The 10,495-nt window shown below is 41.0% G+C and overlaps 1 long non-coding RNA gene across 1 annotated transcript; it reads left to right on the top strand.

Moving 5' to 3' along the window:
* Positions 1-9,964, top strand: LOC115611989. The gene is made up of 3 exons (XR_003992829.1): positions 1-221; positions 854-1,000; positions 9,700-9,964. It is a non-coding gene; the product is annotated as an uncharacterized LOC115611989 (long non-coding RNA).
* Positions 9,965-10,495: the final 531 nt, after the last annotated feature.

The raw sequence follows: 10,495 nt of genomic DNA on the forward strand, positions 1-10,495 counted from the left end.
TATGGGAAGAGCCTGGGTGAACAGCAGTGGCAAAATCCTGGTTCCTTCATTTTCTCCAGTACCCCTGCTTCAGTCCTGTGGCCAAAGGGATGGACAGTGTCTCTTCCATTTTGCAGATAATTGTGCTTTTAATGATTTTATCGCTGGCCTTCCAAAAGGGCAGGTGGCCTTTATCCTGTCCTGTGAATCCCAGCTAAACCTGCAAGTGAGGACCTATAGGTGTGAGGACAAAATGTGTTGCAAAAAGAGATGCAATATCTAGAGGAAAATAGTTACAGATAAAGGGATCAGTCACATCCTAATTTTGACAGGCTTGTGTGAGCAGAGGCTGTTTCGATATCGTGAGGCAGCTGCTTCTCGTGGTGTGGCATGTCATTAGAGTGTTCCACACACAGACTGATGCTTCAATACCCTGTCACCTTCCCTTGAAAAATAAGGTCATATTATTTGCAAGATAATGCTGTATTCATCACTTAATATTTTATACAATTAAAATATTTAGCTAAGTAACAGTGTGTCAGGGTGGGTGTGTTTGTGTACGTGTGGGTTTAAGTATAAATAAACAAGTATTAGTGGTGCAATAGCACTGAATAATTTATCCAGACCAAATGAATTATTTTCAGCCTCTTAGTCTTGAAAATTTGAAACTGAATTCCTCAAGTTCTTTTACAATGTTCTTTTCTGATAAGCATATTGTAGTAATAGTAGCTGTGGTGTAGATGTGGGTATCATAGGATACAATGGCTGGAAAGCTTGCCCTTTTTCCCCACTTAGGTCACCTAGTCTAATGAGTGATCGTACTTCTGTCTGCAAAAGGTGCTTCTTTTCTAATCAATACATTTATTTTCTATAGGTCCTAATTTCTGATGGAAGTGGTACAAATGTTTAAGCAAAAATTAATAAAGAGCCCAGAGGATCAGTGAATTCCAATAAACCCGCCCAAGTCTCAAAGTGAGACCAAGTGGAAAAGGGAGGATGGACTGATCAGAGACAAAGTGACGTGAGCAGCGATAATAGTAGCGATATAAAATGACTTAGAATGTCAGTACAGAACAAGATTTGCCCAAGACGCTGCTGGAGCACCAGAGCACAGACAAGAGCTTGCAGTATGTGTAGTTTGCCTGTGCAGTGTCACTATAATCAGAGATTCCCATCAGGGTATAGTAACCCTTTGATTTTGATTCGCCCCTTTGCTTCAGTGCTTGCCTTGGGCCGCACCAGATCCATCTGGCTACCTGTCTTGCTTTTGCCACCCCTGTCAGAAGGACTCCTGCCAACTGCTTGTCTCTCAACATGCTGCGTTTACTACCCGTGAAAGCAGTGCCTTCTGCTAGTCAGGGAGGGGGAGCACAGAGGAGCAGTGAACTGGCAGATTGACAAATAAGCTGAGACTGACCCAGGGCTGGCACCCTCCAGAACTCGCTTATATTTTTGTGTTGGGCATGATCATCTCTAAGTGTGGCCCTGATTCCAGCTGTCATTTTAGGTCAGATGCATAATATCAGTTTACAGAACAAGTGTAGTTAGAGGACCCTCATCCATCATAGCCAGATGGAGGGGAAAAAAACCACAAACAAACAAAGTAGGTATCAGCAATGCTTGGGACATACTGTGATTCCCTGGTGCTACTTCAGCACAAGAAGCTGGGCAGTGGCACCTACAGCAGTGTGCTGGAGAAATGAATCTGAATACCTTGTCAGCACAAAGATAGAGAAATCAACTTCACTGATACAACTTGTGATATATTTGCAAAGTAAATACTAGAACCCAAAGTAACTATACCAAAAGGCAAAACATCACGCTGAGCAAACCTTCCATACAGGCTGTTCAAGAGCCTCCTCTTTGTCAGGAATTAGCATGGATCTTGTAAACAAGATACCCTTTCTGTGAGAAGGCTGATGCTAGACAAGGCAAGAACTAAATCATTTATTCCTTCTTGACGTCACCTTAAAATAGGTTGAAATTACTCTCTTTACAAAGGAAGCAGAAATTCTTCTTTTTCCTCCTCTGTCTCTTTCATCCAGTTTTTGTTTTTATAGGACTTCCCCAGAACAGCGGACTCATGCTGGGCAGGTCTGTGCTTCCCTGGCAAGAGGAAATGGATATTACAGCTTCTCTGCTTGGACCAGTCCCTCTTTTCCCCATCTTTTTTGACTGTGAACAGCCACAGACTGCTGGAGTACTCTTCAAATGCATCCTGCCCTGCTCATCTGGGAAATGCTGTGCTTATGCTCTGAGATATACCCCAACATAGCTTCTGCTTTTGTGAATGAGGATGCAGGGAGGTAAGATAACTCACTTCACCTCTCCAGTGCAACATGGATTCTCATTAGGAAACTGGGTTGGAGCTTTGGTCTGTGGCTGCACAATTCCTTCATTTGGGCCTGTGTCTTCTGCAGTTAGATGTATGTCTGGGGGTCTCAGGCTAGAATTGGGTGGTGGTTACTTACCTCACTCCTTATGGCTGTACACCTTGTCATATGTTGTCAATAGTGAATAATTAAATCCTGAGAAAATAAGGCAATTTTGAATGACAGTGATTACATATTTGTTCTGAGGCTCATAAGGATTGGTTCCTGCCCTTGGGTTTCATGCAGGAGGTTTTAGACCGTTCTCCTGCTGTCTTTTCTCTTTTCCCCAGAAAGCTATTTCAATGCCTGCAGCTCTGCTACAGTCAGGTAGTGATTAGAATATATTGTCATATCTTTTACCTTTCCTTTTTTTCCATTGTTGTGTCACACAGCTCACCTGCCAACTTGTTTCTCGTTAATTCAACTCTTCTCATCTGCTTCTGTTTCTACACTTACTTGTGGGGAGATGAGGTGAGTGGGATTGAATAGGAGATAGCAGCGGTAGTTGAAGCAAGATGAAAATGAATGATATTTTCAAATCCTAAGCAGGGCTGCAGAGGCTAATAATTACATTAAAAAGGCCCTCTGCAGGTAGGTGCAAATAGGCTAGTCTAAACAAGTGCCACTATTTTAATGTGGGCTGTTCAAGACGATGTCATTACCTGACTAGACTGCCACCTTTCACCTCCAGCCATTGTGCTCTGTTAGATCTCACTAACAGGGAGAGTGAGGAACTTGTTTGCAGGGGATTTGTTGTCTCACGCTCGGAGGCAGCTGAGAGACTTGCCAAATGACAGGAAGACGCTTACATTCACAAGGTGTGATTGCCTAAGTGTTTGACTGTGTCTAATTAGTTTGCCTTTGCTGGTTGGTAGCTCCACAGTCAGAAGCAGATTGACTCTGCAGGCTTTAAGCAAAGAGGTCTGATTGGTGTTATTATCATTTGTTTATTTAACCCTCCCACTAGCCATGAAATATTCCCCACAGTATGGCCTTTTCCTCTGTCTTTAAAGAAGGCATTTTTATGGCACATATGATGATGAATAGTGTTTTCTCCCATCATCTCTTCACAACTTCTAGCTATAATTAGATTTCTTTTAAATATCTTCAGAACAGGCATTAGTATGAACTTTTTGAGCTGTGAAATATGAGCAGTATCTGATTACCTTCAGAAGCAGGTGATGTTAGCTTATTTTTATCATAAATAACAGAGATTTTGTCTGCCTCTGCGTATGAGTACCTGTTTGGCCAAGTTTCTCTGGGGATAAAGAATCAAAATGCTAATCTTTTTCCTGAACAAGTGATTCCTATAACGAGGAGAGACTGGAAAATCCTCATAATAGGTAGCCCACATGTAAAATCATGAAGGGTTCTCTGAGTATGAGTGAACACAAAAGCACCTTTCTTTCTCAGTGCTGTTCTGAATGGCTCTATCTTGGGGATGCAATTCTACTCTGCAGGTTCTAGGGAATTCCCTATCCTACAACTTTCAGAATCATTGGGCACAAGACCCAATTCTCAGCAAAACCAAGAAGTTCCAAAAGATGATTGCAAGGAGAGAAATAAGCGTTCTCTGTAGGAGAATTCCTTTGCCTTCCTATTGGAGTGTACTTACAGGCAGCTTTTTAACTGTGCCCAAAAAACCTGGATTTGGAAGGGTTTGGTGTTCTTGTTAGATTTTCCTCCCAAAAATAACACATCCTGATCTGAAAAGGAAGGAACAGGTCAATATCCAGAGTCTCTGGGGTTGCCTTGGTTGACTTTTGCTAAGGTCTGTTTTGTTTCGGTGCTTTGAATGCTACTGCTTTGAGATATGCAAAACTTGAAGATACCAACGTATGTCTCGTTGTTTGAAGGGCAGCTTACATTTCTGGCTGTTCTGCTTGTTCCTTTCTGAATTGTCTTCAGGCTCCATAGCGAGGATAGCCACAGTGCCTGGGAACTTGCTTTGGGTTTGAGTACCATTTTTTCCTTTTAACTATAGAATAGACTCTTTCCTTCAGCATTTCCTAAAGGCAACTGAAGTTATCCTCAGGAGTGTGTCATATTATAGAGGGAATCCAAAGTATGTAATTGAAAGAATAGGTCATTGATCTCTCAATGAATGGATAATCAGATTGAAGAATCAGTTACAACAGGGCACAGAATAAGAATTCTGTCTGTGATCTTTAGGCTGCATTTCAGGGCAGCCCCTCTTTGGCTTATGCAGCCCTTTTCCCTTGGGGACTGCAAGATGTAAATGGAAGCTGCATCTCTGGAGGGGTGGTTTGTGATTCAGCTGAGAGATGTCATCACAACTCTAGCCAGATGCTCTCAACTGGCTGATGATCTCAGCAGGTCCAAACAGTGTGTTGCATCAAAGGTCTGAGTGACTTATATACCCTAATATTAGATATAAATGATTTAGGAAAACTAAGAACAATCTTAAATCTTCATTTTTATCAGGAAGTTAAAGATTTTAATTCCCTGTAAGCTGAACAAGTTCTCTTTCTTATAACCAGGCCTCCCCTCAGACCTCTGCCAGACTTCTGCCTGCTCCAGCCATCATTAAGATCTGAGTTTTAGGACTACTTTGCAGCAGTAGGGACCAGTTTTCATTTCTGGGCCAGGACCCCTCCTGAGCTTGCATGATATGGGGCAGGGGGTTGCAGAAAAGAAGCCAGCCACTGTCCCCAGTTTTGCTGTCGCCATGGAATGGCTTTCAGCTAGCTCATTCTGTGAAACAGAAATCACCAAGATGCCCCTTGAATTCCCATGTGATAACACAGCATGTTGCTGTGTACCACCGGGCCAGGCTTGACTAAACTTGTCTAATTGTAGTATCACGTAGCTTATCCTGAATCTTAAAAGATTTCTCAGCAGCAGAGGCTAAGATCTCTGAACCACTATTACAAGATAGCAGCAGAAGGAAAATATAACCTTTCAAGTTACCAGATTAAAAATAAAACAAACTGCTATTTTCTAGAGCTTTTACTAATTGTCACTTCTCGGGAACGTTACACAACTCCCATGTGCAAATGGACTTACCGACAAGTTTCTGTGTACATACCAGCACCCTGGCTCTACTAAACCCCCTTATCTTAGCTTCACTAATTTGCCATGTCAAATTAGTGTGATGAAACAAATTCTAATTACACTGAAAGATCACTTAGAGCATTAGCACTGCTGCTGTGGTCTGTTCTTGCGCTGTCTTATTTGCATACTAATCCAATGTGCCTAGGTAGATGACAAAATGAAGTGTCTTCCAACATGTTTACAAGGTTTTCCTGGGAAGGTGCTGGCTCAGCCTTGACAGATGCTCCCATAGGCAGAGAGCTGGAAGGAGGAAATAGGAATCACATTGCTCGACCTAAGGGAGGATGTTATTTTTCTCCTTTTGACTTCCCAGCTTGCTTGTTTGGTCCATTGGGAAAATAGAAATCATGTTTTCATTTTAAAGACAAGCCAAATAATGACAGCAAGAATCAAAAAATATAACCATGACCCCTGTTTGGTATTTTTGTAGCATCAAAACACCAAAAACATAGAAAAATGTACAATTTAAAAGGTAAAATTAAAACAACTTCTTTAAACATGTCCTGTAAAAGAACAGTTGAGCAGAATTCCTAATGATACAAGTCACGGAATAAGAGCGTGGGTTAGTGTGTTTGTAACTTCTTCCTTCTTTCTTAATGTGTTTGATGAGTTTATGCTTATAAATTAAGAAGTTTGTTGTTTGTTCTTTTCCTGACCAAGAATACTGATCTGTAAGTATGCCTGGCTGCAGAATTAACCTGCATCTGCCTGCTCTAAATGTGCAGTTACTCACTGAGGAAGCTCAGAGCACGGAAAAGCCCCAAAACAGGACTCTCAGAAAGTGATTTCCTACTGACATTATAACTTCTATTCCATTGGAAACACAAAGCCCATGTTAATAGGTTTTGCTTCACATTTTAAAGCCATGGGATTGAGATACAGAATCCTGAGAAGAAGGGAAAGGCATTGTCTTACTATTTTTGGGTGGGCCTGCTCAAATAATTTTCCCACTTGCCTTCACATGTGGATGATTTCTTGCCCTTTTTTATCACAGCACCATGTACAGGCCTTGCCTGCAGATTTTCCTGGGAGTTAGCAGGGCTATTCCTTGCTCTGTCCCTAATCGTAATGGGCAAATTCATGGAGAAGTCCTGGCTCAGGTGAGATCTTCAGCATGTTGTTTCAAAAGGAACAAGCTGCAATCCTTGTTCCACCAAGGCTTGTGGCTGGACTCGATGATTCAGATGCAGCTGGGTTTAGTGTGGAGTACAGCTAAAATGGGTGGAGATTGCTGCATATCTTGGTCACCCTGGAAAGCATTGGGGATGAAATGAGCTGGTGAAATAACATGCATGACATCAAACATGTTTACCTCCTATACCTACCTTATATGGGAGGTAAACATGTTTGATGTCATGCATAGGGTTATTTCATCAGCTCATTTCATCCTTGTATACCTTGTATGGGAGGTAAACATGTTTGATGTCATGCATAAGTGCATATTTACTTAGTGTACCTTACACAGTCTGCAGTGTGCTGCTGAATAACCTACACTTATAGCTTTTTCCATATGAAAGTTTATTGGAATAGAAAAGGCAAGAGTTGTTTATATTTGCACGTGCAGAGAAAGCACTAGTTTGTGTGTAAGCATGTCACATAACATACACAGAAAAAGAAGCACTTCACAGTAGAAAAGTCATGGCATTTATTACAATTCACTCAAAAAGACCACAGATATATTCATACACCAGAAAATTAACCCAGTGCTGCAGTGCTGTGGTAAGAAGGACACTTTTACTATCATAATGCCACAGAGGGCATTGGTCATAGGTGAGTAGTTGAGTCTGCAGATAACTAAGAGAGTTTTTGGTGTGATTCTATAGTAGATGTACAGGAGATGACCTGTGTGTCGGATCCCATGATGTGCTGGCAAACTGGGACACATCAAATAGGAATTGTATTCTATTTTCATTCTAGTTTTTCAAATTTTTCATGAAATGCTAATTTTGCTACAGATGCATTATTTATGAAACTGAAAGGCTTTCTTCCCCCCCTCAGTGCCAGAGGGATTTTACATGCATAAGCCCCATTTAGTGTTAATGGCAGATACCAGTACACAAGCTCCATTCACTGGGAGCAAAAGAGTCTAGCACACCTAATTAACTAATACTGAACCACTTGCATAGATAATATTTCCTGTTCACTGGTGTTTAGTATTCTGGGTAAAAGCACAGTCTAGCAAACAGACCTCCAGATTGCATATCTAGCTGAAATATTCCATAGGAAAATTGACTTTATAGTTTAAATGTACACTGTTTCCTTTTTCTTCAACAACAGCATAGCTTGTATGATTCAATAGCTTACACCTATGTGGCTGTTAGATTTTCACAGCAAAGCAGCAGTTCGGATGTGTCACCCTATTGCTCTACAGTCAAGGTCCAAGGTCCATACTGGGGCTTTCAGTAAGTGGGAAAGAGCAGCCCCTCAGTATCAGAATCTCTCCATTGCCCTCACTGAGCACTGAAAATGGCTTTATGCCCTAATTGCTACTCTGAAGACTATAAAAATCTAGCTATTTTCATTAAAAGTATGGCTCTTACTGCTCTCAGCTTCTAAATTAATGATGTATCTTAGCACTAAATACTAGTTAGATAACCTACAGTGGTGTTTGTACTTTTATATTCAATCCGATAAGATCTTTCTCTCAGGGATTAAGTCAAAGCCTTGCTTTCTTTCCTTTAAAGCAGCTTCCTTGATACCATCATATCTATATTTTCCTCTTTGTGAGGGGTAGATGCTATCCTAGTCAAAAGAGGGCTAGCTGAAGAGCTGTCACTGTAGCTACAGCACTTTTGTCAGCCAGAGAAAACGCTGGCTTCAAACACAGCAACAGAAGACGGTTCATTTGTGGGGCCAGGACAACATTCAACTTCCCTTTGCCCAGACTCTTTGCAGAACGCTGTAATGGGGGATGCACACTTGCCATATTAGGGGTAAAGAAAACCGTGCAGTATCTACTAAGGTGTGAAAGTGGGTAGATGAGGATCTCATTTGCACCCATAAAGTGGATGAGGAAGAAAAAGAAGTGCAAGGTGTATAAGTTTCTTACACTAAAAGCATGATGTGCTTCTTTCCGAGGCACTGTGTCCCAGGATATTAAATATGGGCTTGTGTAAGAAGAGCAAATTGAAATCTTTTTGAACTTTACTTAAAGTTTGGGCTACTGTGGAACTTCTAGCCTCAGACCTCTCTCTCAATAGATTTACAATATCAGAGTTATGCTGTAATTGGTACCACACTGACACATAATGTAAAGTGTTACCTACATTTAAAACTTGAAAATAGTATTTGAATTCCATATTCACAGGTAATAAGAGTTCATCTTCCTGGTGGGGAAAATGAGTTTCAGAATGACAGCTCCTAACCTGGATTTTTTCCTTTTTCTTTCCAGTTTAGTTCATATGGTTTTCTCAATGTGGGGATTATTCTGCAGTCCTTGTTCAGGCAAAATCCTCCCTGAAGTCCTGAATATCGCCACAGTGATAGCCATTGAGAAAGTCTTATCATTATAAATATATCTTTGTCTTTTAGTCTCCATGTTTCCAGTGCAATATTTATCAAAAAGTGCTGCAATAGTCCACGCTAATACCAGCAGCATTATGGTATGTCTGTAATTCCATGTAAAACATTGAATTTAAATACAACAGTAATTGGCATTTCAACTTTCTCCTTCTCCAGGTTTGCAGAGCACTTCCAAAGAGTAAGTTTATTGATTCTCACAATAGCAAATATCTGTCAAGTCAAGTATACCTGGACAAGATCCAAAGCCCCGTTGGAGAACGCTTTGTCATAGTACCATTGTGCTTTTGCCTGAGAAAAACCTACACGTTCCAATTTCTTTGGTGGATTTCCAACAGAAAGTTCCACAACCCCCTGAAAAACAGACTCCTTTTATTCAGCCAGCTCTTCTCTTTACCCTTAGGTCATGTTATCTCTGAGCAATACGGTAAATCACAAGAATTTGCTTTTGCAGTGTCGTGAATTGACATTTAAATTATTCTCCTGATTCAGATCTTCTGACAATCTGGCAATAAGGTTGACACTTGAGTCCAAATTTGCTTATTCTGTGGCATTTGTGACAATCCCTGGGTGAGTTCTGCTCTTTTAAACACCAGATTTCCTCACGATCTTAGCCTGGCAGCCTCTATGGTGGGGATCTGTTTCAAGCTAAAGCAAGCTCCCAGCAGAGGAGTGGGCAATCTTTCCACGGTGCCTGCTGTGAAGCTTGGGAAGAAAACCACATGTATTCCCTCGTGCTTTAATTTTTTCTCAGAAACAAGTATCTAAAGATGATGGACCACAATCTGATGCCTGTGGACAGAGAGGGAAGGGAGAGACAGCTCTGATCATCTTTGTGCTAGAGAGGTGGGAAAGCATCAGTTTAACCTGCATCTTCAGAGATTGCCTCAGAAGATGTGATAAGTCTGCGATTGGGCACGAGCAGAGATGAGAACTATTCTTCCCTTCCTTCCCCTTGAGAGTTGCCATTCTAGGCAGCTGGCAAGCAGCTGAGCTGTGTCCCTTCACAATTAGTCCATCAGGCATGGTAAGTAGCTCACAATCTCACCACCTTCTTCATTGCATGAGTGACTGATTAATGAATGAATGGGTTTTGGGTTTTTTTTACAGAGTAATTCAAAGCTGCAGTATAATCACTTTGATAAGATTAAGATCCTGTTTGACATTTTAATAAGAATAAAACAAGCATTTGCTTGCTAGGACATGATCAGGAAATACTGTGGTTGCAGATAAATCAATACGTAATAGAAGTTGCTCTTTAGAAACTAAAGAAAATGTTATTTGTGTTTGAAATACCACATACTTTATGTCTGTGATCTTGTCTTTGGCTGGTATATTGCAAGGTTTTCTGTTTCCATAGGTCGAAGAAAGGCAAGAGAAGATAAAAAGCCATGCACAGAGCTAAGAAACACTGTCTGCATATGTTATTGCTGTGGCAGCATTGTGCCTTTCACATGTTAAGCACCAAATGGAACAGCAGCTAACCAGGAAAAGGTATCCTATTCCCTTTTGAGTGGTGCGATCTAGACTACTGCTGTATAGCAAATGGT

Source organism: Strigops habroptila, chromosome 8 (assembly GCF_004027225.2).
Source record: "Strigops habroptila isolate Jane chromosome 8, bStrHab1.2.pri, whole genome shotgun sequence".
Classification (NCBI taxonomy): domain Eukaryota; kingdom Metazoa; phylum Chordata; class Aves; order Psittaciformes; family Psittacidae; genus Strigops; species Strigops habroptila.